Genomic DNA, 26,811 nt, shown 5'->3' on the forward strand with positions numbered 1-26,811 from the left:
AAGCCTATTTCTTCTTTCTAATACTGCAATGCATCCCGACGCGACGACCGTGGTCAAGTAAATGCGCTGGACAGCAACAGCAAAACATGGCGCCATTCTGTATGGGAGGGAATTCTACTACACACGCTGAAAACATCCCTTTTTTAACATAATTTAACGAAAATAAAAGCATATAAAAGAAAGAAAAATGTATGAAATATACAACATAACAAAATATATGTACCATAATATAAACAAAAAAAGTTTTAAACAATAAAAAACTTAAATTGTTGAAATATCAAGATAAACACAGCCCATATATTTTACAAATTTCTTTATATTTAAACGTCTCCAGGACTCATGCCATGTATTGGCCGAACATCAGCCATGTACCAAATGAAAGCTGTCACCTTACTTAACAAAATATACTCATCAGAATTTTAGTCTGGGCCGACACTTTTAATGCCGACGGACAGCAACAAGATCGCGTGCCCAGTTTCACTTGCAGGCAATAGCTTCACCCGCCCATTACAGGCCTTGAAAAAACCATTTTACTTCTCCGTTAAAAAGTGAAATATGAAAATTCAACAACGAGGTCCTAAGCACAAGATATAAGGCTTTTTATTTAACCTAAAAAATTTGTCATTTAAAAACATTTTTTAAAATTATTTAAGGTCAAACAAAGTTCATATTTCAGAAAATGGCATTATATTATAACGACTCCAGGACTCATACCATGTATTGGCCGAACATCAGCCATATACCAACTGAAAGCTATCACCTTACTTAACAAAATATACTGTTCAGAATTTTTGTCTGGGCCGACACTTTTAATGCCGACGGACAGCAACAAGATCGCGCGCCCAGTTTTACTTGCAGGCAATAGCTTCACCCGCCCATTACAGGCCTTGAAAAAACCATTTTACTTCTCTGTTAAAATGTGAAAAATGAAAATCCAACAACGAGGTCCTAAACACAAGATGTGAGGCTTTTTATTTAAACTAAAAAATTTGTATTTTTAAAAACATTATTTAAAGTTATTTAAGGTAAAACAAAGTACATATTTCAAAAACTTGCATTATATTAAAACGACTCCAGGACTCGTACCAAGTATTGGCCGAACATCAGCCATATACCAAATGAAAGCTGTCACCTTACTTAACAAAATATACTGTTCAGAATTTTTGTCTGGGCCGACACTTTTAATGCCGACGGACAGCAACAAGATCGCGCGCCCAGTTTCACTTGCAGGCAATAGCTTCACCCGCCCATTACAGGCCTTGAAAAAACCATTTTACTTCTCCGTTAAAAAGTGAAATATGAAAATTCAACAACGAGGTCCTAAACACAAGATATAAGGCTTTTTATTTAACCTAAAAAATTTGTAATTTAAAAACATTTTTTAAAATTATTTAAGGTCAAACAAAGTTCATATTTCAGAAAATGGCATTATATTATAACGACTCCAGGACTCATTCCATGTATTGGCCGAACATCAGCCATATACCAACTGAAAGCTGTCACCTTACTTAACAAAATATACTGTTCAGAATTTTTGTCTGGGCCGACACTTTTAATGCCGACGGACAGCAACAAGATCGCGCGCCCAGTTTTACTTGCAGGCAATAGCTTCACCCGCCCATTACAGGCCTTGAAAAACCCATTTTACTTCTCTGTTAAAATGTGAAAAATGAAAATCCAACAACGAGGTCCTAAACACAAGATATAAGGCTTTTTATTTAACCTAAAAAATTTGTAATTTAAAAACTTTTTTAAAATTATTTAAGGTCAAACAAAGTTCATATTTCAGAAAATGGCATTATATTATAACGACTCCAGTACTCGTACCAAGTATTGGCCGAACATCAGCCATATACCAAATGAAAGCTGTCACCTTACTTAACAAAATATACTGTTCAGAATTTTTGTCTGGGCCGACACTTTTAATGACGACGGACAGCAACAAGATCGCGCGCCCAGTTTTACTTGCAGGCAATAGCTTCATGCGCCCATTACAGGACCTGAAAAAAAACATTTTATTTCTCTGTTTTAAACTGAAATATAAAAATCCACCTACAAGGTCCTAAACGCAAGATATGGCGCTTTGTATTTAATTTAAAAACTTAGTATTTGTTAATAGTATTATTAAAATTATTTAAGGTCAAATAAGGTACATATTTCAAATACTTGCATTATATTAAAACGACTCCAGTACTCATACCAAGTATTGGCCGAACATCAGCCATATACCAACTGAAAGCTGTCACCTTACTTAACAAAATATACTGTTCAGAATTTTTGTCTGGGCCGACACTTTTAATGCCGACGGACAGCAACAAGATCGCGCGCCCAGTTTCACTTGCAGGCAATAGCTTCACCCACCCATTACAGGCCTTGAAAAAACCATTTTACTTCTCCGTTAAAAAGTGAAATATGAAAATTCAACAACGAGGTCCTAAACACAAGATATAAGGTTATTTAACCTAAAAAATTTGTAATTTAAAAACATTTTTTAAAATTATTTAAGGTCAAACAAAGTTCATATTTCAGAAAATGGCATTATATTATAACGACTCCAGGACTCATACCATGTATTAGCCGAACATCAGCCATATACCAACTGAAAGCTGTCACCTTACTTAACAAAATATACTGTTCAGAATTTTTGTCTGGGCCGACACTTTTAATGCCGACGGACAGCAACAAGATCGCGCGCCCAGTTTTACTTGCAGGCAATAGCTTCACCCGCCCATTACAGGCCTTGTAAAAACCATTTTACTTCTCTGTTAAAATGTGAAAAATGAAAATCCAACAACGAGATCCTAAACACAAGATGTGAGGCTTTTTATTTAAACTAAAAAATTTGTATTTTTAAAAACATTATTTAAAGTTATTTAAGGTAAAACAAAGTACATATTTCAAAAACATGCATTATATTAAAACGACTCCAGGACTCATACCAAGTATTGGCCGAACATCAGCCATATACCAAATGAATGCTTTCACCTTACTTAACAAAATATACTGTTCAGAATTTTTGTCTGGGCCGACACTTTTAATGCCGACGGACAGCAACAAGATCGCGCGCCCAGTTTTACTTGCAGGCAATAGCTTCACCCGCCCATTACAGGCCTTGAAAAAACCATTTTACTTCTCTGTTAAAATGTGAAAAATGAAAATCCAACAACGAGGTCCTAAACACAAGATGTGAGGCTTTTTATTTAAACTAAAAAATTTGTATTTTTAAAAACATTATTTAAAGTTATTTAAGGTAAAACAAAGTACATATTTCAAAAACTTGCATTATATTAAAACGACTCCAGGACTCGTACCAAGTATTGGCCGAACATCAGCCATATACCAAATGAAAGCTGTCACCTTACTTAACAAAATATACTGTTCAGAATTTTTGTCTGGGCCGACACTTTTAATGCCGACGGACAGCAACAAGATCGCGCGCCCAGTTTCACTTGCAGGCAATAGCTTCACCCGCCCATTACAGGCCTCTAAAAAACCATTTTACTTCTCCGTTAAAAAGTGAAATATGAAAATTCAACAACGAGGTCCTAAACACAAAATATAAGGCTTTTTACTTAACCTAAAAAATTTGTAATTTAAAAACATTTTTTAAAATTATTATAGGTCAAACAAAGTTCATATTTCAGAAAATGGCGTTATATTATAACGACTCCAGGACTCATACCAAGTATTGGCCGAACATCAGCCATATACCAAATGAAAGCTGTCACCTTACTTAACAAAATATACTGTTCAGAATTTTAGTCTGGGCCGACACTTTTAATGCTGATGGACAGCAACAAGATCGCGCGCCCAGTTTTACTTGCAGGCAATAGCTTCACCCGCCCATTACAGGACCTGAAAAAACCATTTTATTTCTCTGTTTTAAACTGAATTATAAAAATCCACTTACAAGGTCCTAAACGCAAGATATGGCGCATTGTATTTAATTTAAAAACTTAGTATTTGTTAATAGTATTATTAAAATTATTTAAGGTCAAAAAAGGTACATATTTCAAAAACTTGCATTATATTAAAACGACTCCAGTACTCATACCAAGTATTGGCCGAACATCAGCCATATACCAAATGAAAGCTGTCACCTTACTTAACAAAATATACTGTTCAGAATTTTTGTCTGGGTCGACACTTTTAATGCCGACGGACAGCAACAAGATTGCGCGCCCAGTTTTATTTGCAGGCAATAGCTTCACCCGCCCATTACAGGCCTTGAAAAAACCAGTTTACTTCTCTGTTAAAATGTGAAAAATGAAAATCCAACAACGAGGTCCTAAACACAATATGTGAGGCTTTTTATTTAAACTAAAAAATTTGTATTTTTAAAAACATTATTTAAAGTTATTTAAGGTAAAACAAAGTACATATTTCAAAAACTTGCATTATATTAAAACGACTCCAGTACTCGTACCAAGTATTGGCCGAACATCAGCCATATACCAAATGAAAGCTGTCACCTTACTTAACAAAATATACTGTTCAGAATTTTTGTCTGGGCCGACACTTTTAATGCCGACGGACAGCAACAAGATCGCGCGCCCAGTTTTACTTGCAGGCAATAGCTTCATGCGCCCATTACAGGACCTGAAAAAACCATTTTATTTCTCTGTTTTAAACTGAAATATAAAAATCCACCTACAAGGTCCTAAACGCAAGATGTGAGGCTTTTTATTAAACTAAAAAAATTGTATTTTTAAAAACATTATTTAAAGTTATTTAAGGTAAAACAAAGTACATATTTCAGAAAATGGCATTATATTATAACGACTCCAGGACTCATACCATGTATTGGCCGAACATCAGCCATATACCAACTGAAAGCTGTCACCTTACTTAACAAAATATACTGTTCAGAATTTTTGTCTGGGCCGACAGTTTTAATGCCGACGGACAGCAACAAGATCGCGCGCCCAGTTTTACTTGCAGGCAATAGCTTCATGCGCCCATTACAGGACCTGAAAAAACCATTTTATTTCTCTGTTTTAAACTGAAATATAAAAATCCACCTACAAGGTCCTAAACGCAAGATATGGCGCTTTGTATTTAATTTAAAAACTTAGTATTTGTTAATAGTATTATTAAAATTATTTAAGGTCAAATAAGGTACATATTTCAAATACTTGCATTATATTAAAACGACTCCAGTACTCATACCAAGTATTGGCCGAACATCAGCCATATACCAAATGAAAGCTGTCACCTTACTTAACAAAATATACTGTTCAGAATTTTTGTCTGGGCCGACAGTTTTAATGCCGACGGACAGCAACAAGATCGCGCGCCCAGTTTTACTTGCAGGCAATAGCTTCACCCGCCCATTACAGGACCTGAAAAAACCATTTTTTTCTCCGTTCAGAAACTGAAATAAAAAATTCCAACTACGGGATCCTAAACTAAATGTGTAAGGCTTGTTATTTAACTAATTGTATTAGTATCCTTAACAGTATTTTTTTATATATTTAAGGTCTAACAAGGTACATATTTCAAAAACTGGCATTATATGATAACGAGTCTAGGACTGATAGCAAGTATTGGTCGAACATCAGCCATGTATCAAATGAATGCTGAAATCTTTCTTAACAAAATATTCCTATCATAATTTTTTACTTGGCCGACACTTTTAATGCCGACGGTCCTCAACAAGTTCTTACGCCCTGTTTTCCTTGCAGGCAATAGCTTCACCCGACAAATATGTTGATATTTTTATTTATTTCATTATATTTGAACCACTATTATAGATTTTATTATTTATTGCATACTTAATTATTGTATATAAGTTTTTGATATGTCTTACTAATACTGCAAGGGGTGGAAAATTTTCAATCTGCGCTGCCATCGGAAGAGGACGTGTTGTGGAGCTGCTCCAAGGGTTTATGACGAGCGCAACGACCCGACCTTTCAAAGTATAAAGAAAGGTTTCCTTTCTGCTAAGACGCTCAGGCTATAAAAGTGTCAACTCATCTATAAACTTATAGTCACCCGACTTGGCTACACCCGGGAAGCTAACATCCCTATAGCCTTCTTGTCGTCGGGCGTACATTCGCTAGCTCCGCTCGCGCGTGCTGACGGCCGGGAGTGCCCTGCGTCCTTTGGGAATCACCTAAGGCGTGCAGTTCACCGAAGGGGAGTTGATGCGGGAACCGTAGCGTTTACTCACGGCATGCGCGGGGTGTGTCGCCCTGCCCAGGCCCTTGTCTAGGAAATACAAAAAGAATCACAAATCTGTGAAAAATTTGTCCATAGCTGAATTTCTGCCAATTGTTAGAGTTGACTATGCTTAATAACATACCTGAAGTTTACCGTTGTAGACCTTATGCGTATCACCGAAAACGTGCAGTTAAGTCCTAGAAGTTAGAGTCTTACAGCAGTCCATTAAAATGATTCCCGTTTACGCAGTTAATAACGTAGACTCTCTGTAAGTGCATAAAAATAATCCAGATACACTATTCAACACGATCACGTTAAAAAAATTCAATGTTGAATAAAATGTTGAAACAAAGTCGATAACGTTATTGATTATGTTTTTTTTTTAAACATTCATTGAAATAAAAGTATGATTTACATACAAAACAAGGGTCGGCGTGTGTGCCGTCCTGCGGCGGTGCTTTGGTCGCAGCAAGCCGGCGCGACGAGCGTTGCACGCGACCTTCATGGCCAAGTTTCAAAGTTCCGAAGATTTAGTTTAGGGATTGCTGCAGATATGTTACGTTTATTCGATTTAACAAAAAATCAGTTAAATTATCGCAAATAAGATAATAATCTAATATTTTTTCTTAAGTTATGATGGCTCCATAAAGTTGCAATAAACAATTTTGTTAGAACTTGTCAACAGGAACACCCAAAAATACCAAGTTTAACAATTATGTATACAAATATCTAAAAAAAATTGGGAAAGCTTTCCTTCTCATAAAGAACGATTTAAGCTTTTATTTTTTATTTGACTAAATCTGTTTGAAATGGGAAAATCGAAACACTAATGAACTTTAAAGTAATAACTCTAGGCATCGGACGCATGACGTCACATTTGAGATGAGGCACAATATCAATATTTGAGAGCATGTTTTCAGTTCGTAAACTTAAAAAAAAATGCTTTAGTAAAGACTGAAAAACCAGATTAGAAAAACTAAGTAAAGAATTCAAAATTAATACCAATACTAATCAACAAATAAATATATGATAGTTATTGTCTTATTCTATTACTTCAGTAACGTAATCTATTTTTTATCCAGGCTTCATGGTCTATTAGAAACAAAACATTTACAGTTTTCATAGCGCCCATAAAGGTTTGTGGTTTTTATCTTAGGTAAATATTTTCATTCTGATGTATTGTAATAAAATCAAATAAACTTTTGCATCTACTTACATTAGTTAATTGGAGGAATTTACTAGCGATTTTTATCTTTATTTTTAATATCTTTGTTGCCTGTGACTAAAACACTCCAACACAAACGACTTTAGCATGAAGCCTAGAGCAGTACACATTGCGACGCTCTAACGGCTCTAGCGACCCAATAGGTTATTGTAGACAACTAAATATATACCATTTAAAAACTAATAAATATCAAGAAACTTAATTTAAAAGACTTTCAAGTTCCTGTAGTTTATATATATATATATATATATATATATATATATATATATATATATATATATATATATATATATATATATATATATATATATATATTAATTCCTGCGATTTTGTAAAAAAAAAACATTTCGCAAAATTTTGTTGATACAACTTTCTTATTTTGCATTATATATATATATATATATATATTAATTCCTGCGATTTTGTAAAAATTTGTGTATATATATATATACACACACACACTTCTAAACTTTCAAAAGTATAAAAGATTTTGAAAACTAATTTTATGTGATAACTGAGAAGATACAATAATAAAAACGTTTGTAGAATTCATATTTGTAGAGCGCAACAAGGAGCTAAGATTTAGGACATAACCGCTAGTTTTCTGAGTGATGCACAAGGTATGGGGCGATAAACTGTTGATATGTTACTACAGAACGTTGATTCTAACTCTACTAAATAAATTCAGCGTTTATGTTTTTTTTATATTAAAAGTGTTAGTTTCCTAAGAGCTAAATTCACCGCAGCCCAAGTGACTTCAGCACCTCCCGCAGTAGAATAGGCCTACACATTACGCCGCTCGGAACGCTTCAGCGCCAGCGGGCAGATCAATGGAGTCACACTCTTAAGCAATATACCATTTGTTAAAGCTTAAAAAATATGCAACTTCGTTGGTTTAAATGAATTTTACGTGGGGCCTTTCATGTTTATGTAATTGTATTTTTATTTTCTTAAATTAAAAAAAAATTGGTTGTCTGTAAAGTCGGTTTATGGACGATAGTTTAACGTGACGTCATAACAAAATATTGATGAAATGATTGCATACTTTTATGAATAAAATTGAATCAATTTTATTGAATTATCACTATTTTGTATTGATACAAAGAAGGAGTGAAATGAAATCTACTACCTATTTAATGAAAATATATTTAATCTTTATAAATGTTTTTGTTTTTAACAATTGAAGTTAAGTTCCTAGAACATTTTGGGCTTCATTATGAGATTATACTATAGAAATTGCATTTACAAAATTTATTTTTGTGGGTCAATGCAAGAAATTGTAACTTAGGCCTTAACTGCACGATTTTGGTACAACGCACAGGGTTTGCAGCGGTAAACTTTTGATATGTTACTAAGAAATATTGATACTGCTGCTGTACAAAATTTCAGGTTTTATGTAATTTTCCATATGTTAAAAAACTTTGTTTCCTAAGACCAAAATTTGTTCCAACCCGAGCGACTTAAGTACCCACACGGTAGGATACACACTACGACGCTCGGAACCTTTCAGAGGCCCGGTCAATTGAGTCAGAGAATTAACCAATATACCATTTTAAAGCTTTAAAAATATGCAACAACGTTTGTAAAAGTGATTATTACGGCGGACCATATATCTTTATGTTAATCGTGTTTTTAATTCTTTCGTTGTGAATAGAAGACACTTCTTATTACTTCATCGATTAATATCGTACCTTTAGTATTAACATTTTGAAAATGTTTTAACATAAATGTGTAAAATGGTGTTTCTAGATTATTTGGATGCATTTACGGAGAGTCTACGTTAATAACTGCGTATACGCGAATCATTTTAATGAACTGCTGTAAGTCGCTGCCATCTAGGACTTAACTGCACGTTTTCGGTGATACGTACAAGGTCTACAGCAGTAAACTTTCGGTATGTTATTAAGCATAGTAGGCTCTACCACTGTGCAAAAATTCAGCTTTGGGCAAATTTTTCACAGATTGAAAGCTTTGTTTCGTGGACGACTCGGGGTGCTCGCCTCGCAACAAGAACCGGGGGCGACAGCTGCAGGCACTCTGGAGCCGGGGCGCCCGCCCGGGCTGTGTGCCTGCGGGGAGGGCGTAGAGGCAGTCAGTCACGCCCTGGAGGTTTCCAATACAGGAGCTCTTTGTTGGGAATATAGTGAATACCAACTCGCGGACAATTCGGCGGAAGTCGCTGTTGTATCGTCGGCCCTGAGAAGATCAGTGGAAGCCGATTTTTCAAGTCGATAATGGGAAAGGAACGAGAATATTATAATAATACAAATTTGACAAAAAGTTGCGTGTAAAATGTTACACTACCAAAGCGTTGTGCTCTTATTTATGACAACTTGGTATTGTTCTACGTGGTGAGAACAAAACATGCAACACGCTTTGTTGCTGGTAAGACGAGAGTCGTAGCGCCAAGGTGCCATCCTTAAGGACGCGGTTCAGGTGTATAATACATTTTCTGCCATTGCGATAGTTCACTGTTATTCTATTTGAAAACGGGAAAACTTCTATTGCTGCCTATTCGAAGACTTAACTTTGCTATTGCAATTAAAGCTAACGATAATTAGATAAAATAACTTTTAACTCTAAAAATAGGAGCTAGAGTATGAGTCAAAATGCTGTCAATCAGTGTTGTTATGTAACAGATACCTAACATTTTATTCATACATGATAATCAAAATATGTAGTTTCATTGTTTTTCTAAAGTATTATCCCTAAAGTCTCCTACAGATACAATTGGATCATAGTGCTCCATTAATGAGGAAATAATTATTTTCTTTATTTTGGTGAATACATGTGATGACAAAATTAAAATTTTTAAGTGAAATAAGTATAAATACTGCTAAGAGTAAAAGAAGTTTTATGGATTACTTAGATGCTTTGTGCGTTTCCTTTTTTTTCTTAACCTAACTAAAACCAAATGTATTTGGGAGGGGTCTGGGTTAGGGAGAGACCTAGGTCCGTCTCAGGCCGAAGCCTATACGCTCTAATCATGCAGGGGTTAGCCATGCAGGAGAGGTCGCATGCATCATGTGCTAGGAGGGAATTGGTCAGCCATGGCCACCATTAGTGCCATGACAAACTCCCCTCACTGACTACTCTAGACTAACACTAGATAAGGTGGGCCCAGGTGAAGCCTCTATTGACAGAGGGAAAACCCTGGGTTCATTCATGCTGGATGCAAAATTAATGTATTAATTAACAAGCAGGTTGGTTACGGGAACAGAAGGGTTGTTCTGGAAGAAGAGTTGGACAGAGTAAAAAAGCACTACTAAGCGAAGGTGGTGAGCTTGGACTGTTTGGTCCGTGTTCCCGCCATGATGCCAGCCAGCACACATTCTTAAACTAGAAATATCAGTATGAATGTGTACATGTGTATGGGATTATTCTTGGGCGCTTCGCCATTCAAGGTCTCAGGAGACCAAAAAAGTGGAAAATCAGACGATAATTCGAGCCCTGCTGGGCCGAAACACGACAGTATTTTTCGCCTACACGGAAGGACCTACAGGGAGGGCTGCGTCGGTGTTGGGCGTTGTATGTCAATTAGAACCATATTATACTTAATAATACTTAATACTATGAGCTGCCAGCTTAGGATTGCAAGAACTGTGCTTTTTCGCTCCGCGCGCATTGGCTGGCAGTCTGCGCGGCCAATCACGCGCGACTATGGCGGCCGGTGGGCAAGGAGCGATTTCGGCCGCTTATATTTTTGTCTTACGTCCGGATCAAAATTTCCGAGCGATAAAACATGTGGGTTTTAACTATTTACGCATTTATCGTAAAATGTTTCTGGGGTTCGAATGTAAAAGTCTTGCAAAGTTTCCGTGTCCGTTTCACAATGCAAGGCTTCTGTAGGGTAATACATTGGAGCGTCTGTAGCTATTCGAATACATTTATTCTGAATTCGCTGCAGCTTTAATAAATGTGTTTTCGCAGTGGTTGCCCAGACTGGGGCTGCGTACGTAATAATAGGGTGAATCAGTGTTTTGTAGAGCACAGTAAACCGTTCGTTACTGTGCCTCCACATCGCCTGCTCATTACTGGATATAGTGAGCTTAGTCTAACCTCAGCTTGAATTCTCTAGGCATCTATATGATGGTGCCAGAGAAGCTTCCTGTCCATGTGGACGCCTAGATATTTTACGACGTCCTTGTGTGGGATTTGTTCGCCAAACAAACGTATTTATGGCCTGTGTTCTACAGGTGGAAGATTTCCGCGAGTAAACACAATAGCTTCGGACATCGTTGTGTTCACTTTGCTAAGCCAGGTCGTACACCATTGCTAGCACACAGCTAATGCATCCGTTTTTTTTCCTAGCCTAATTTAATCTAAGCTAATGCAGTCTGGTAGTGGCTAGGTGAAGTGTGTATGATCTGCTATACAGAAACGTGTCGTTTGCATAGCACATAGCAGCCTAACTTCACTAGGCGGTGTTCGGGGCGTGGCAAATCTCTAGAAGGCTATATATGTTAAATAGAACAGGGCCTAGAATACTGCCCTGTGGTACGCCTGCTCTTATTTGTTTGATGTCAGACATAGTTCTTTAAGTTGATACTGTAAACGTTCTGTCTTCTAGGTAGGACGCGACTAGCTTGGTATAGCAGACCAGGAAATTTGTTTGATATAGTTTGTATAGATTAGCCCCGCGTTATAAACTCTGTCGAAGGCTTTTTCTACGTCTAAAAACGTCGCAACTACATAATCTTTTACGTTGAAGGCGCTTGTTATCTCTTCAGTGAGGCGTATGAGTTGGTGCACTGTCAAGTGATTACTGCGAAAAATCGAATGGCCTAAGTGTACAGGCCTGCCCGATCCGCGGACGAATATTTTCACGTTCTGCGCGCATACTTTTCGTTGGTGATACTGCCTACGAGCGCGGGTTTGAATGGTAGTTTGATGATATGAATTGACAAACTGCTAGACTGTGTGTAATATAGTTACCCAAATAACACTAAAACAACAAAAATGAATTAAATAATAAATAACCATCTCTTTTAAAACTATAACGTGTCAGAACTGAGTGTTATTGTGCAAACAAAGACTAATTTTAGCAAAGATTATTGCACGAAGTAAGGGAGGTAGGGTTATATGAATGGTCAAAATAAGTTTTTATAGCAACTGATCTTGAGAAAATGATTTTTTTGTTTGTGTAGGCCTCAACTTTGACAGCTGAGTAAAGTTTATTTAAACAAAGGCACAGCATTTCAATAAGTGTTTTATTTTTTAATGAATTTCTGAATTATAACCTTGTCACAAATTTTTATGTAGGATACATACAGATGCAAGTTTATTATAAACTGAACTATTAGTATTAATGTTTATACGTTTCATTTAGAAAATAAATTTAGCTCATATTGTTACATGAATTAATATATCTGATACGCTTACTTGCGTTATTAAAATAACTTGCATTAACTTCGGAACAATTGTAACGTGTCCCAAATTTTCGGTTGTAAACGCAAACCAAATATTTTCATTTAATTATATTATTAATTGATGTCATGTTATGTTGATAGAACTAACAAAAAACGGCGAAATATAAATTCAAATTTTTGATATTCGTGCTTTATTGTTTGGCTATTTATTTTGGCAATTTTTCATAGTTTAAGCACTTATGAAAATATTTACATAAAATTCTTATAAATGTTTTTTGAGATTCTTTAATTATGTGTGATGATTCTGCTAATATTTGTTGAGATAATTGAGGTAGATTACCGGTATTTTACCATTGGTTTTGTATTTTGTATTACGTTAGCTACTTTTAAAATACTTTTAAGTCATTTGGATGGTTGGTTAAGTTTTGTTAGCTTAATTTAAAACATTGTTTAATCGTGTGAATGGCTGGAGGGATAAGGTAATTTAATTTCGAACACTGTTAAATTATTTGAATGATTGGTTGTATACAATATTCATTTAAAATACTGTATATTGGTGTAAATGTTTGGGTAAGTTACGTTAGCCACATTAAAAATACTTAACGGCGTTCTTCGGGATAGGTGTTATTCAAAAAACCATTAAATGTTCTTAATGGAGAACCTTCTCTAGAAAATTAGCATTACTTGAAATAGGGATAACAATCTGCAGGTAGAGAAGTAAAGATTGTGTTAGGTAAGTTCCGGGAAGAGGAGTGGCAGATTTAGCATTTAAAACTGCAGAATAAAAAGTACGAATTTTTGAAAAATTTAAATATTTAAGCTTTGTGAAACGATTAATAACCATGCAACATTTTTAAATAATCAATATTAATATTACAAGAGTGACATATTTTTAATTATATAATCTTGATTTTTGAAATAAATGCTTTTTTTTTCGGATGAGGTTGTACTAACCAGCGAAATGATTTTTTTTCCGTATCTAAACTACCGCGTTATTATTTTCCTGCCTAGTATTTTGTTAGTACAATATATAGTACACAATATATAGTGCACAAAATAATTTATTACGGTTGTGGCAAACAACAGTTAACTGGTGTCACTGCTACAAAAGTTTAACATTATTTAGCCAAACTTGTGTTGTGAATGTATTACACTGAAATAAATAATAAAATCACTTCAGGCTATATAAAAAAAAAGATTGTCAAAATTAAATGATATCGTAGCTTTCGTCCATTCGAAACCTAAATTGGGCGGAGACAAAACAAAATACAGAAAAAAACTTATTTTGTAATAAATGAGGCAATAAAATTAGTTATAGGTATCTAATTTCTTAATTTATTTACTTGAATGAAAATAAATTTGCCATTAGAATCATCATTTGTTGATAACCGCCGTTCTAACAAAATGTAAAACTCAGATTAACGTATATTTCCGTATACATAGCCTACTTTAGCAAAATATCTCCAGAGTGACGTCACAAATTGCTAGCCAGTGAAAGAGAAAGGTGCGCAAAAGGATACATATATAACTTCACGATGATTCACCCGTTATGTTCACAGTTGACAGAACAGAAGAACGAATGAATATCAAGCAATGATTTGTGTAACATTTTCTTAAGTGTTATGAGTACGTAATAAATATTCTCGCAGAAACTGTATGGTGTTATGTAGGCTGAAGTATCTATTTATTCGATTTTTTATTTATTAGAAAACAATTTGATCCGATTTCCGCATAGGTAGTTGAGAAGTGTAATTAGGATAAGAAATTTTAAGCTCAATATTGTGCTAAAACAGATTAAGATAAATTGTAATTGGAACCGAATTAGGGGTTCATATGTAAAAATACAAATGTTTGTTAAGTGACACAATATTTCTGTAAACCTTTGTGTTCTGTACCATTACAAGAAGGAACAACCATATTTCTATACATTTGAGAATAATAACAGTAGTATTACAGAATTATTTTTATTTGGTTTCATATAGAACTTCTATAAGCACTCGAACTATGGTCAATGGACTGGGAATGTTGCGTTTAATGCCGATTATAATTTGTTGTGTTTGTTGCCAGCCAAACTTGTTTAACTATATGATAGAACCTTACACTTAGTACGTGTGGTTTCCAAGTGATGTTATGTTCTCTGGATTATGTAATTACAGTTTCCCTTATACGAATGTACCGAACAAATATAAAGTGTTGTGGTGTATACCACCATTGAAATATAAGAAACCTCTTAGTTAACACTAGGAAAATAACAAATGCAAGTGACAAGTAGCTCATTTGACATTGAACAAGAGGATCGTTCCAAAGAGAGGTTGCACCCTCCTTCCTGAGCGAGCCTTTTGTGACGTTGCAAGTTGTTTCTTGTTTCATTACAAAGAAAAATTGAAAAAGTAAGCCATAAATTGCACCATTTTAAAACATATTTGCAACATTGCAAATAATTGCTTGAATATCTTTCACACTTGGGGTTGGCTAATGACTAAATTTCGAATAAAATTTTCTATTTACTCATTGATATAACGTTACGTTAACCATGCAAGCACATTTGTTGAAATGCAGCATGTACTTTGTATGGTGTATTGTATGGTGTACAATTAACAGCATCTTTCATGTACTTTATTTTAATAATTCTTGGGAATTTTTTTTCCAGAACTAATTGATATGTTCTCGCCCCTTAAATACAGGTAACGAGATGCTGGCCCGTTACCATCACATGCAAGGTCTCAATAGTATATAAACAACATTATTCTAATGTATTGTTATTGTGGTGACTAGCGAATGAATGCAGCAGATTCCAACTCTTCAGAATTGTTTCCAGTAGACGCAGCGTCGCACTGCGTGGCTGCGACTGGTTGATAATCGCTGGCTCCTCTGTGACATTGTGGGCATTGGTGAATCAAGCTTGTCGTGAATGTCAGTGCGCTTGCAAACTGACTCCCCTGCTGCAGCTCATACACCGGTCGTCACTGGATTCTGATGTACTTTGTAATAATTAAGATAGTTTCTGAACCAGAACAGTTGATAAGCTACGGTCCTGAATCAAAAAAGGTAAATTTAAAATGTGTCGTAACTTTATCTTTGAGCCTCATTTAGAAAATGTTAACATACTCACCTTTCATTGTTAGGTACATATTTTTTTACACAATCCCGCATAACCCTGCAAGTTATAAAAATTCTTCCAATGTATGAATTTCCCAATTACATACATATTGATAATGCCGAATGTGGACTTTATATATATATACACATGCATACTTACACATATATGTATAATAATTGAAAGAAAATGTTTGCTTCAATGTCTCCCCTATAAATAATAAATGAATTACCTATATGATTAAATATCCGTGTTCTTAGTGGATATAACTAGGAAAATCTGCATAATTTGTATGTATTTTGGTAGTTATTAAAAAAGTACAATTAAACTTACAATATTATGAATTGTCATACCTCTAATGTTAAATTTTACTCTTGTACCGATAGCACACTGTATCTAAGTAACATAATTAAGATGTCACAGATATAATATTTAATACTTACTAATTTTATTCGACAATGTGTTTCCGATTCATTTGACTTCTTGCAAATGGGTTATAAATTAAGTATAACTCCAGAGACGTACCAAATTAGGTTACCTTGAGAAACTCATGACGTCAGCGTGTATGGTTTATGTGTTAGGGAAAATTTATTCAAATACTGTGTATTAAAAAAGTGCATGACATGGTATATTATTGTTTTATTTTGAAACAATTAACCCCAATTATTGCGAACACCATGGTAATATGCTTAAAAAATGTGTGAACTCTGGAGTGTATGAGAAGTTATTTCCAGGCCGGCCGTCGAATCGTCCGGTTTTAGGATCGAGTATAAATGACAGAACTTCGACTATCATCCCTTTTCTACGTGTGTCTAAAGCCAGTCAGGAGCGTGGAAAACCCCCCCTGAAAAGCCTGACTCGAATGACAATTGAAATGTTTTCCTAACTTAAATTAAACTAAGCTAAAGTGTGTGGGAAAGGGGCCAATTTAAGGTAGGACCTAGGCGTGTCTCAGGGCAAACCCTATACACTAGAATAAATACCAATTATTTAAGTTAAATACAAAGCGCCATATATTGCGTTTAGGACCTTGTAGTTGGATTTTTATATTTCAGTTTTAAACGGAGAAATAAAATGGTTTTTTCAGGGCCTGTAATGGGCGAGTGAAGCTATTGCCTGCAAGGAAAACAGGGCACGCGATCTTGTTGCTGTCCGTCGGCATTAAAAGTGTCGGCCCAGACAAAAATTCTGAACAGTATATTTTGTTAAGAAATGTTACAGCTTTCATTTGGTATATGGCTGATATTCGGCCAATACTTGGTATGAGTCCTGGAGTCGTTTTTATAAAATGCAAATTTTTGAAATATGTACCTTCTTTGACCTTATATAAATTAAAGAATACTATTGATAAATACTATTTTTTTAGTTAAATACAAAGCATATTATCTTTCGTTTAGGATCTTGTAGTTGTATTTATATATTTCAGTTTTAAACGGAGAAATAAAATGGTTTTTTTTAGGTCCTGTAATGGGCGGGTGAAGCTATTGCCTGTAAGTAAAACTGGGCGCGCGAACTTGTTGCTGTCCGTCGGCATTAAAAGTGTCGGCTCAGACAAAAATTCTGAACAGTATATTTTGTTAAGTAAGGTGACAGCTTTTATTTGGTACATGGCTGATGTTTGGCCAATACTTGGTATGAGTCCTGGAGTCGTTTTTATAAAATGCAGGTTTTTGAAATATGTACCTTCTTTGACCTTATATAATTTAAAGAATACTATTAATAAATACTATTTTTTTTAGTTAAATACAAAGCATCTTATCTTGCGTTTAGGACCTTGTAGGTCGAATTTTATATTTCAGTTTTAAACAGAGAAATAAAATGGTTTTTTCAGGTCCTGTAATGGGCGGGTGAAGCTATTGCCTGCAAGTAAATCTAAGCGCGCGAACTTGTTGCTGTCCGTCGGCATTAAAACTGTCGGCCCAGACAAAAATTCTGAACAGTATATTTTGTTAAGAAATGTTACAGCTTTCATTTGGTATATGGCTGATATTCGGCCAATACTTGGTATGAGTCCTGGAGTCGTTTTTATAAAATGCAAATTTTTGAAATATGTACCTTCTTTGACCTTATATAAATTAAAGAATACTATTGATAAATACTATTTTTTTTAGTTAAATACAAAGCATATTATCTTTCGTTTAGGACCTTGTAGTTGTATTTATATATTTCAGTTTTAAACGGAGAAATAAAATGGTTTTTTTTAGGTCCTGTAATGGGCGGGTGAAGCTATTGCCTGTAAGTAAAACTGGGCGCGCGAACTTGTTGCTGTCCGTCGGCATTAAAAGTGTCGGCCCAGACAAAAATTCTGAACAGTATATTTTGTTAAGAAATGTTACAGCTTTCATTTGGTATATGGCTGATATTCGGCCAATACTTGGTATGAGTCCTGGAGTCGTTTTTATAAAATGCAAATTTTTGAAATATGTACCTTCTTTGACCTTATATAAATTAAAGAATACTATTGATAAATACTATTTTTGTAGTTAAATACAAAGCATATTATCTTTCGTTTAGGACCTTGTAGTTGTATTTATATATTTCAGTTTTAAACGGAGAAATAAAATGGTTTTTTTTAGGTCCTGTAATGGGCGGGTGAAGCTATTGCCTGTAAGTAAAACTGGGCGCGCGAACTTGTTGCTGTCCGTCGGCATTAAAAGTGTTGGCCCAGACAAAAATTCTGAACAGTATATTTTGTTAAGTAAGGTGACAGCTTTCATTTGGTACATGGCTGATGTTCGGCCAATACTTGGTATGAGTCCTGGAGTCGTTTTAATATAAAGTAAGTTTTTGAAATATGTACCTTTTTCGACCTTAAATAATTTTAATAATACTATTAACAAATACTAAGTTTTTAAATTAAATACAAAGCGCCATATCTTTCTTTTAGTATCTTGTAGGTGGATTTTTAAATTTCAGTTTTAAACAGATAAATAAAATGGTTTTTTCAGGTCCTGTAATGGGCGGGTGAAGTTATTGCCTGCAAGTAAATCTAAGCGCGCGAACTTGTTGCTGTCCGTCGGCATTAAAACTGTCGGCACAGACAAAAATTCTGAACAGTATATTTTGTTAAGTAAGGTGACAGCTTTCATTTGGTACATGGCTGATGTTCGGCCAATACTTGGTATGAGTCCTGGAGTCGTTTTTATAAAATGCAGGTTTTTGAAATATGTACCTTCTTTGACCTTATATAATTTAAAGAATACTATTAATAAATACTATTTTTTTTAGTTAAATACAAAGCATCTTATCTTGCGTTTAGGACCTTGTAGGTCGAATTTTATATTTCAGTTTTAAACAGAGAAATAAAATGGTTTTTTCAGGTCCTGTAATGGGCGGGTGAAGCTATTGCCTGCAAGTAAATCTAAGCGCGCGAACTTGTTGCTGTCCGTCGGCATTAAAACTGTCGGCCCAGACAAAAATTCTGAACAGTATATTTTGTTAAGAAATGTTACAGCTTTCATTTGGTATATGGCTGATATTCGGCCAATACTTGGTATGAGTCCTGGAGTCGTTTTTATAAAATGCAAATTTTTGAAATATGTACCTTCTTTGACCTTATATAAATTAAAGAATACTATTGATAAATACTATTTTTTTTAGTTAAATACAAAGCATATTATCTTTCGTTTAGGACCTTGTAGTTGTATTTATATATTTCAGTTTTAAACGGAGAAATAAAATGGTTTTTTTTAGGTCCTGTAATGGGCGGGTGAAGCTATTGCCTGTAAGTAAAACTGGGCGCGCGAACTTGTTGCTGTCCGTCGGCATTAAAAGTGTCGGCCCAGACAAAAATTCTGAACAGTATATTTTGTTAAGTAAGGTGACAGCTTTTATTTGGTACATGGCTGATGTTCGGCCAATACTTGGTATGAGTCCTGGAGTCGTTTTTATAAAATGCAGGTTTTTGAAATATGTACCTTCTTTGACCTTATATAATTTAAAGAATACTATTAATAAATACTATTTTTTTTAGTTAAATACAAAGCATCTTATCTTGCGTTTTGGACCTTGTAGGTCGAATTTTATATTTCAGTTTTAAACAGAGAAATAAAATGGTTTTTTCAGGTCCTGTAATGGGCGGGTGAAGCTATTGCCTGCAAGTAAATCTAAGCGCGCGAACTTGTTGCTGTCCGTCGGTATTAAAACTGTCGGCCCAGACAAAAATTCTGAACAGTATATTTTGTTAAGAAATGTTACAGCTTTCATTTGGTATATGGCTGATATTCGGCCAATACTTGGTATGAGTCCTGGAGTCGTTTTTATAAAATGAAAATTTTTGAAATATGTACCTTCTTTGACCTTATATAAATTAAAGAATACTATTGATAAATACTATTTTTTTTAGTTAAATACAAAGCATATTATCTTTCGTTTAGGACCTTGTAGTTGTATTTATATATTTCAGTTTTAAACGGAGAAATAAAATGGTTTTTTTTAGGTCCTGTAATGGGCGGGTGAAGCTATTGCCTGTAAGTAAAACTGGGCGCGCGAACTTGTTGCTGTCCGTCGGCATTAAAAGTGTCGGCCCAGACAAAAATTCTGAACAGTATATTTTGTTAAGTGTGGTGACAGCTTTTATTTGGTACATGGCTGATGTTCGGCCAATACTTGGTATGAGTCCTGGAGTCGTTTTTATAAAATGCAGGTTTTTGAAATATGAACCTTCTTTGATCTTATATAATTTAAAGAATACTATTAATAAATACTATTTTTTTTAGTTAAATACAAAGCATCTTATCTTGCGTTTCGGACCTTGTAGTTGGATTTATATATTTCAGTTTTAAACGGAGAAATAAAATGGTTTTTTTCAGGTCCTGTAATGGGCGGGTGAAGTTATTGCCTGCAAGGAAAACAGGGCGCGCGATCTTGTTGCTGTCCGTCGGAATTAAAAGTGTCGGCCCAGACAAAAATTCTGAACAGTATATTTTGTTAAGAAATGTTACAGCTTTCATTTGGTATATGGCTGATATTCGGCCAATACTTGGTATGAGTCCTGGAGTCGTTTTTATAAAATGCAAATTTTTGAAATATGTACCTTCTTTGACCTTATATAAATTAAAGAATACTATTGATAAATACTATTTTTTTAGTTAAATACAAAGCATATTATCTTTCGTTTAGGACCTTGTAGTTGTATTTATATATTTCAGTTTTAAACGGAGAAATAAAATGGTTTTTTTTAGGTCCTGTAATGGGCGGGTGAAGCTATTGCCTGTAAGTAAAACTGGGCGCGCGAACTTGTTGCTGTCCGTCGGCATTAAAAGTGTTGGCCCAGAAAAAAATTCTGAACAGTATATTTTGTTAAGTAAGGTGACAGCTTTCATTTGGTACATGGCTGATGTTCGGCCAATACTTGGTATGAGTCCTGGAGTCGTTTTAATATAAAGTAAGTTTTTGAAATATGTACCTTTTTCGACCTTAAATAATTTTAATAATACTATTAACAAATACTAAGTTTTTAAATTAAATACAAAGCGCCATATCTTTCGTTTAGTATATTGTAGGTGGATTTTTAAATTTCAGTTTTAAACAGATAAATAAAATGGTTTTTTCAGGTCCTGTAATGGGCGGGTGAAGTTATTGCCTGCAAGTAAAACTGGGCGCGCGATCTTGTTGCTGTCCGTCGGCATTAAAAGTGTCGGCCCAGACAAAAATTCTGAACAGTATATTTTGTTAAGTAAGGTGACAGCTTTCATTTGGTATATGGCTGATGTTCGGCCAATACTTGGTATGAGTTCTGGAGTCATTTTAATATAATGCAAGTTTTTGAAATATGTAACTTATTTGACCTTAAATAATTTTAATAATATTATTAACAAATACTAAGTTTTTAAATTAAATACAAAGCGCCATATCTTGCGTTTTGGACCTTGTAGGTCGAATTTTATATTTCAGTTTAAAACAGAGAAATAAAATGGTTTTTTCAGGTCCTGTAATGGGCGGGTGAAGCTATTGCCTGCAAGTAAAACTAAGCGCGCGAACTTGTTGCTGTCCGTCGGCATTAAAACTGTCGGCCCAGACAAAAATTCTGAACAGTATATTTTGTTAAGTAAGGTGACAGCTTTCATTTGGTACATGGCTGATGTTCGGCCAATACTTGGTATGAGTCCTGGAGTCGTTTTTATAAAATGCAGGTTTTTGAAATATGTACCTTCTTTGATCTTATATAATTTAAAGAATACTATTAATAAATACTATTTTTTTTAGTTAAATACACAGCATCTTATCTTGCGTTTAGGACCTTGTAGTTGGATTTATATATTTCAGTTTTAAACGGAGAAATAAAATTGTTTTTTTCAGGTCCTGTAATGGGCGGGTGAAGTTATTGCCTGCAAGGAAAACAGGGCGCGCGATCTTGTTGCTGTCCGTCGGCATTAAAAGTGTCGGCCCAGACAAAAATTCTGAACAGTATATTTTGTTAAGAAATGTTACAGCTTTCATTTGGTACATGGCTGATGTTCGGCCAATACTTGGTATTGGTCCTGGAGTTGTTATAATATAATGCCAGTTTTTGAAATATATATCATGTTTGACTTTTAAATAATTTTAACATTACGTTTAAAAATGCATTTTTTTAAAATATTATTAACTAGCCTTACGTTTTGCCTTTATGACTTCGTAGTTGTATTTTGGCTTACATTTTGTCTATTTTATTTTTGGGTAAATGTTTTTGAAACGTGAAAACTGTCATGGCCACAATGTATGTGTGTGTATGTTGCTGTTGCTGTCCAAATGCATAATTTTGACTCCGGTGACGCGACGGTACATTTCTTCCATGTGTACACAAATCCCAGTCATCAGTGCATATTTATTCGTTTCAGATATTCACAAAATGTTTTCGCTTGATGAATTTTCGAAGTTCACTAAGTGAAAATAATTACGATATTTAATTTAATAAGTGATGTAGCCGTAAGTAAACATGAAGAAGAAGAAAGTTGCTGCTTGATATAACAGTCATTTTCTTTCCGTGTTGTTTCATGGTCGCCAACTGTTGTTCTATACAAAGACGTTACGTAAGTTTTACAAAAGCTAAAATATGAAACGTGTTTAAGTAGGGCAAGTTGCAGCAAAGGTATTATGTTGGCTATATTGAGTGCTTTGTCAACAACATGCATAAAGATGTGTGGTTTTATAGACTCTACAGTACGTTTCAAAGTTCTATTTAAATTACTTTTCACGTATTTTTAACGTGTTTTCGCACCAATAAATGGAGTGATACACTTAAACAATGGTCACAAAATTTGCTAATTGAAGACCCTTTCTAGCGTGTCGTTTACCGTGATTAAATTTTACAAAGGGTACAAAAGTTTTGTGTTTTTCGGACGGTATTTTTCGTAGATTACAGTTGAGACACTAGACTAAGTACATGCAGTGACTCGTGAAGTCGTGATTCATACATTATAAGCAAATACAGTAGAGACTAATACCGGACAGCTACAAGATTTTTGTGTGAAAACGTGGCGTTGTTTTCACCTCAGTCCGATAGATGGCAGACGGCATGCCTCTTGCCGCTAGGTTAGCCTATTTTTCACACTCCCGCCTGTGTTGTTAGTATAGAACTTTAGAGCTGTCCGGGTTATAAGCATTATTGTTTCTGCAGGTGGAATTTGTACCAAAAAAATGAATCGCCTTTCACCTGAACACATTCAAATGCTAACATTTCTCCACAAAAATCTGAAATTTGTTTCCTTGTAGTTGCAGAATATTGCTTTATCGGGCCTTGAAAAACAATTTAATTTTTTAAGACCTTGTAGCTTGTATTTAGAGAGTTTATTTGTTGGCCATTATGATAACTTCGGTAAATATGTATTGTACGGATTAGCGCCAAAAAAAATCGTACAAATATGAAATAACTTTCATTATATGCTATCTTACGTCCTCTTTTCAGAACCGCCTGCGGAGATAAAAATTTCCAATTACTTTTGGAGATATCGAATTTTTTAATATTCATTTTTTGGCGATTTTTTTAAAAAAAAAATTTAAAAATCCGAAAATACCTTTATTCTGTGCTCTTTAACGTCCTCTTTTCATTAAACCCGGCGGAGATCAGAAATTCCAAATACTTCAGGAGATATGGAATTTTTTAATTTTCATGTTGTGCACTGATGCGTCGTTCAGCGGGAAGCCTACGATTCACACAACCTTCTGGACATACCCGAATACTCACGTTGGCAAGCCTTCTTTTCTTAAAATTAGCAAGAAGTAATTAAAAATACTTTAAAACATTGTAGATGGTTGGTTATATTAAGTAAGTATAGCTACATTAAAAAAACTGTAAAATCATTTTATGGTTTCTCAGCAAATAACATTTTAATATGTAGCTATCCATCGCTAGGAAACCGTTTACATGATTTCACAGTATTTTTAATGTAGCTATCCTAACCAAATCAACCATCCACAATGTTTTGAAGTATTTATAATGTAGCTAACATAACCTAATTGACCATTAGTTTTCATGATTTGCATATTTATTTACAATAAAAAAAAAAAACCGAAGATGCACGATCGGGCGTTTGCCTCTCGTCTGTTGAAAGAAGGCTTGCCAACGTGAGTATTCGGGTATGTCCAGAAGAATGAGTGAATCGTAGGCTTCCCACGTTGACCATTGTTGCTTGTTTACAAGTATTATTTTTTTTTTTCACGACGTAGTTGAACGACTACATCACGTAAAAAGAAAATTACGTGAGTTCCTACTGTTCATCCTTTTTCCCGGTTTGTTAGGTCAGGTCAGCTACATTATAAATACTTTAAAACTAAACAACCATTAAAATTAATTTTTATTATTTTTAATGTCCGTTCAGTTTCAAAGTATTTATACTGTAGCTGACCTGACCTAATCTACCTTTGTCCCGTTTTGTTAGGTCAGGTCAGTTACATTATAAATACTTAAAACTATACAAGTAAAATTAATTGATATTATTTTTAATTTCCGTTTATTTTGAAGTATTTATCATGTAACTAACCTTACTTAATGGAAAATTTCTGTTATTTAGGCATTCACGCACACACGGCAAAATATAAAATGGCGTCTGTTTAATGATTACATAGGGCTTGTATTGCAAAATAAGAACGGCGATATCTCCAAAAGTAATTGGAATTTGTAATCTCCGCAGGCGGTTCTGAAAAGAGGACGTAAAAGAGCATATAATGAAAGTTATTTCATATTTGTACGATTTTTTTTGGCGCTAATCCGTACAATACATATTTACCATAACTTCATTATTAGCTTTCATTTAATGTGAATTTACAATATTTTACAATTAATAAAAATAATATACATTCACATAAGTATGTATTATTAATATTTAACATTTTTCATTATTGTCTCTAACAATACTCCAGAACCACAATTTTATAGAATCAGTGTTAGAAATGAGATAGGCCTATTATCGGAATATCGGGTATCGGGTATCGGATCGGTAAATTTGGAAATATCGGAATCGGTATCGGTATCGGGTTTTTGGATATCGGGCCATCACTAAGTCATCTTCAAAAAATCATTTTGGAAATGTACCTACAAAATGTGAAATGTGAAAAGTAACCTGCTAAAAACAGGAGACACTGTACTGAAATTAAACAGACAGTAAATATAAACTCTAAGGATACTATAATGCCGGCAGTGCATTTATACAACCTGGCAGTCAAGGTCAGTGGTTGGAATCCACCCGGAAGAACCTGAATGCAAATGGCTCGATCGATGACGGACTACAGAATGTGCTGAGCCATAGAATGAGAATGAAAGACCATTCACTGTTTTTTCTTTAAAGTTCTTTCATTAAATGCATGCATTAACAAAACAATATAATAGGATCAAAGTAATGGAATATATTGTTTTCCTAGTGTGAAAAATTAAGTAAGGTACTACAGCAAAACCCCTTATTTGCACTTTTCATGGGGACAAAGTAAAAAAGTGTAAAAAGCGGGAAAATGTAAATAAAGGGAAAAGTAAGAAATATGTTAAAGTTAATTAAAATACAGTCGCATCATGCAGCGTTCATAAAAAATACGGGCTACATTACACATACGCATTGCACCACAGTAAAAAATTTAAAAAAAAAAGGGGCCGCAAATTAGAAATTTACCGTCAATAGTGCGTCGTGCGTGGAGAAAGGTTATTGTACTCAATCAGCTGTTGTTATGGCGCGGTGTAGCCGCCGGCTGGCTCTCTCTGTTCTCTGAGCTGCGCATGCGCAGTATAACTCACTCAACGCTCCGCCCAGACTCGTGACCTTCCATCAGCAGCCAGCCAATAGATGCGAGCTTAGCGGAAAAAAATATAAGCTCCACCTCCCGTGTACCAGTTTTGTCCAGTTCTAATACCAGTTTATTGGTATATGCACCAGTTTTCTCGCTGCCGTGACATGTTCAAGTTTACGTTCATCTTGATGTCTTGATACCAATAATTAATTATTTACGATCCCCAGAAATAAATGGTTAGTTTAAAAATATGCGTCAACTGTACAATACTTCCGAAATTATAAAATACGTATAAAACAGTTACCAAGACTCCGCTCATTTTATCTTGTGAAGTTTGTGTCTCGTACCAGTATTTCGGCTATGTTGTGACATAAATATAGTATCAGAACTTACAAGCAGCCTCGTAAAGTCGTAATATTCCTGACATTCCCGTTACGTTTATGTATTCGTGAGTTTACGTTTTTCCCTAGTACATTTTAGATTGTCTCCTGCTATAATTACTCGGACTTTTATACACCTAGGCTTAAATTATTATATGTTTAGAAATAAAAGCAACTTTTCATGTTATAAAATATGTATATTTTGCGATTTAAAATGTTCATTGCAGACTATAAACGTTACGTTTTTCACACTGTTTTTAGGCCTACTATGGTTGTTACGTGACGTTAATATCGGGATGGATTCGATTTTTGAGACGTAATTCGCGTGAAAGTATTGTATTGGACTAAATGGGAACTAAACGGGACCTGAAGGATATAGTG

At 34.7% G+C, this 26,811-nt stretch overlaps 1 protein-coding gene and 1 long non-coding RNA gene across 2 annotated transcripts in view; both read left to right on the plus strand.

The window, feature by feature from the left end:
- The window catches only part of LOC134546236 (zinc finger SWIM domain-containing protein 4-like), a 451,294-nt gene that overhangs the window by 394,642 nt on the left and 29,841 nt on the right, over positions 1–26,811 (plus strand). The gene's annotated exons all lie outside the window — the stretch shown is intronic.
- On the plus strand, positions 7,793–16,482 carry LOC134527392 (uncharacterized). The gene is made up of 2 exons (XR_010074180.1): positions 7,793–14,491; positions 15,575–16,482. It is a non-coding gene; the product is annotated as an uncharacterized LOC134527392 (long non-coding RNA).

Source organism: Bacillus rossius, chromosome 1, assembly GCF_032445375.1.
Source record: "Bacillus rossius redtenbacheri isolate Brsri chromosome 1, Brsri_v3, whole genome shotgun sequence".
Lineage (NCBI taxonomy): Eukaryota > Metazoa > Arthropoda > Insecta > Phasmatodea > Bacillidae > Bacillus > Bacillus rossius.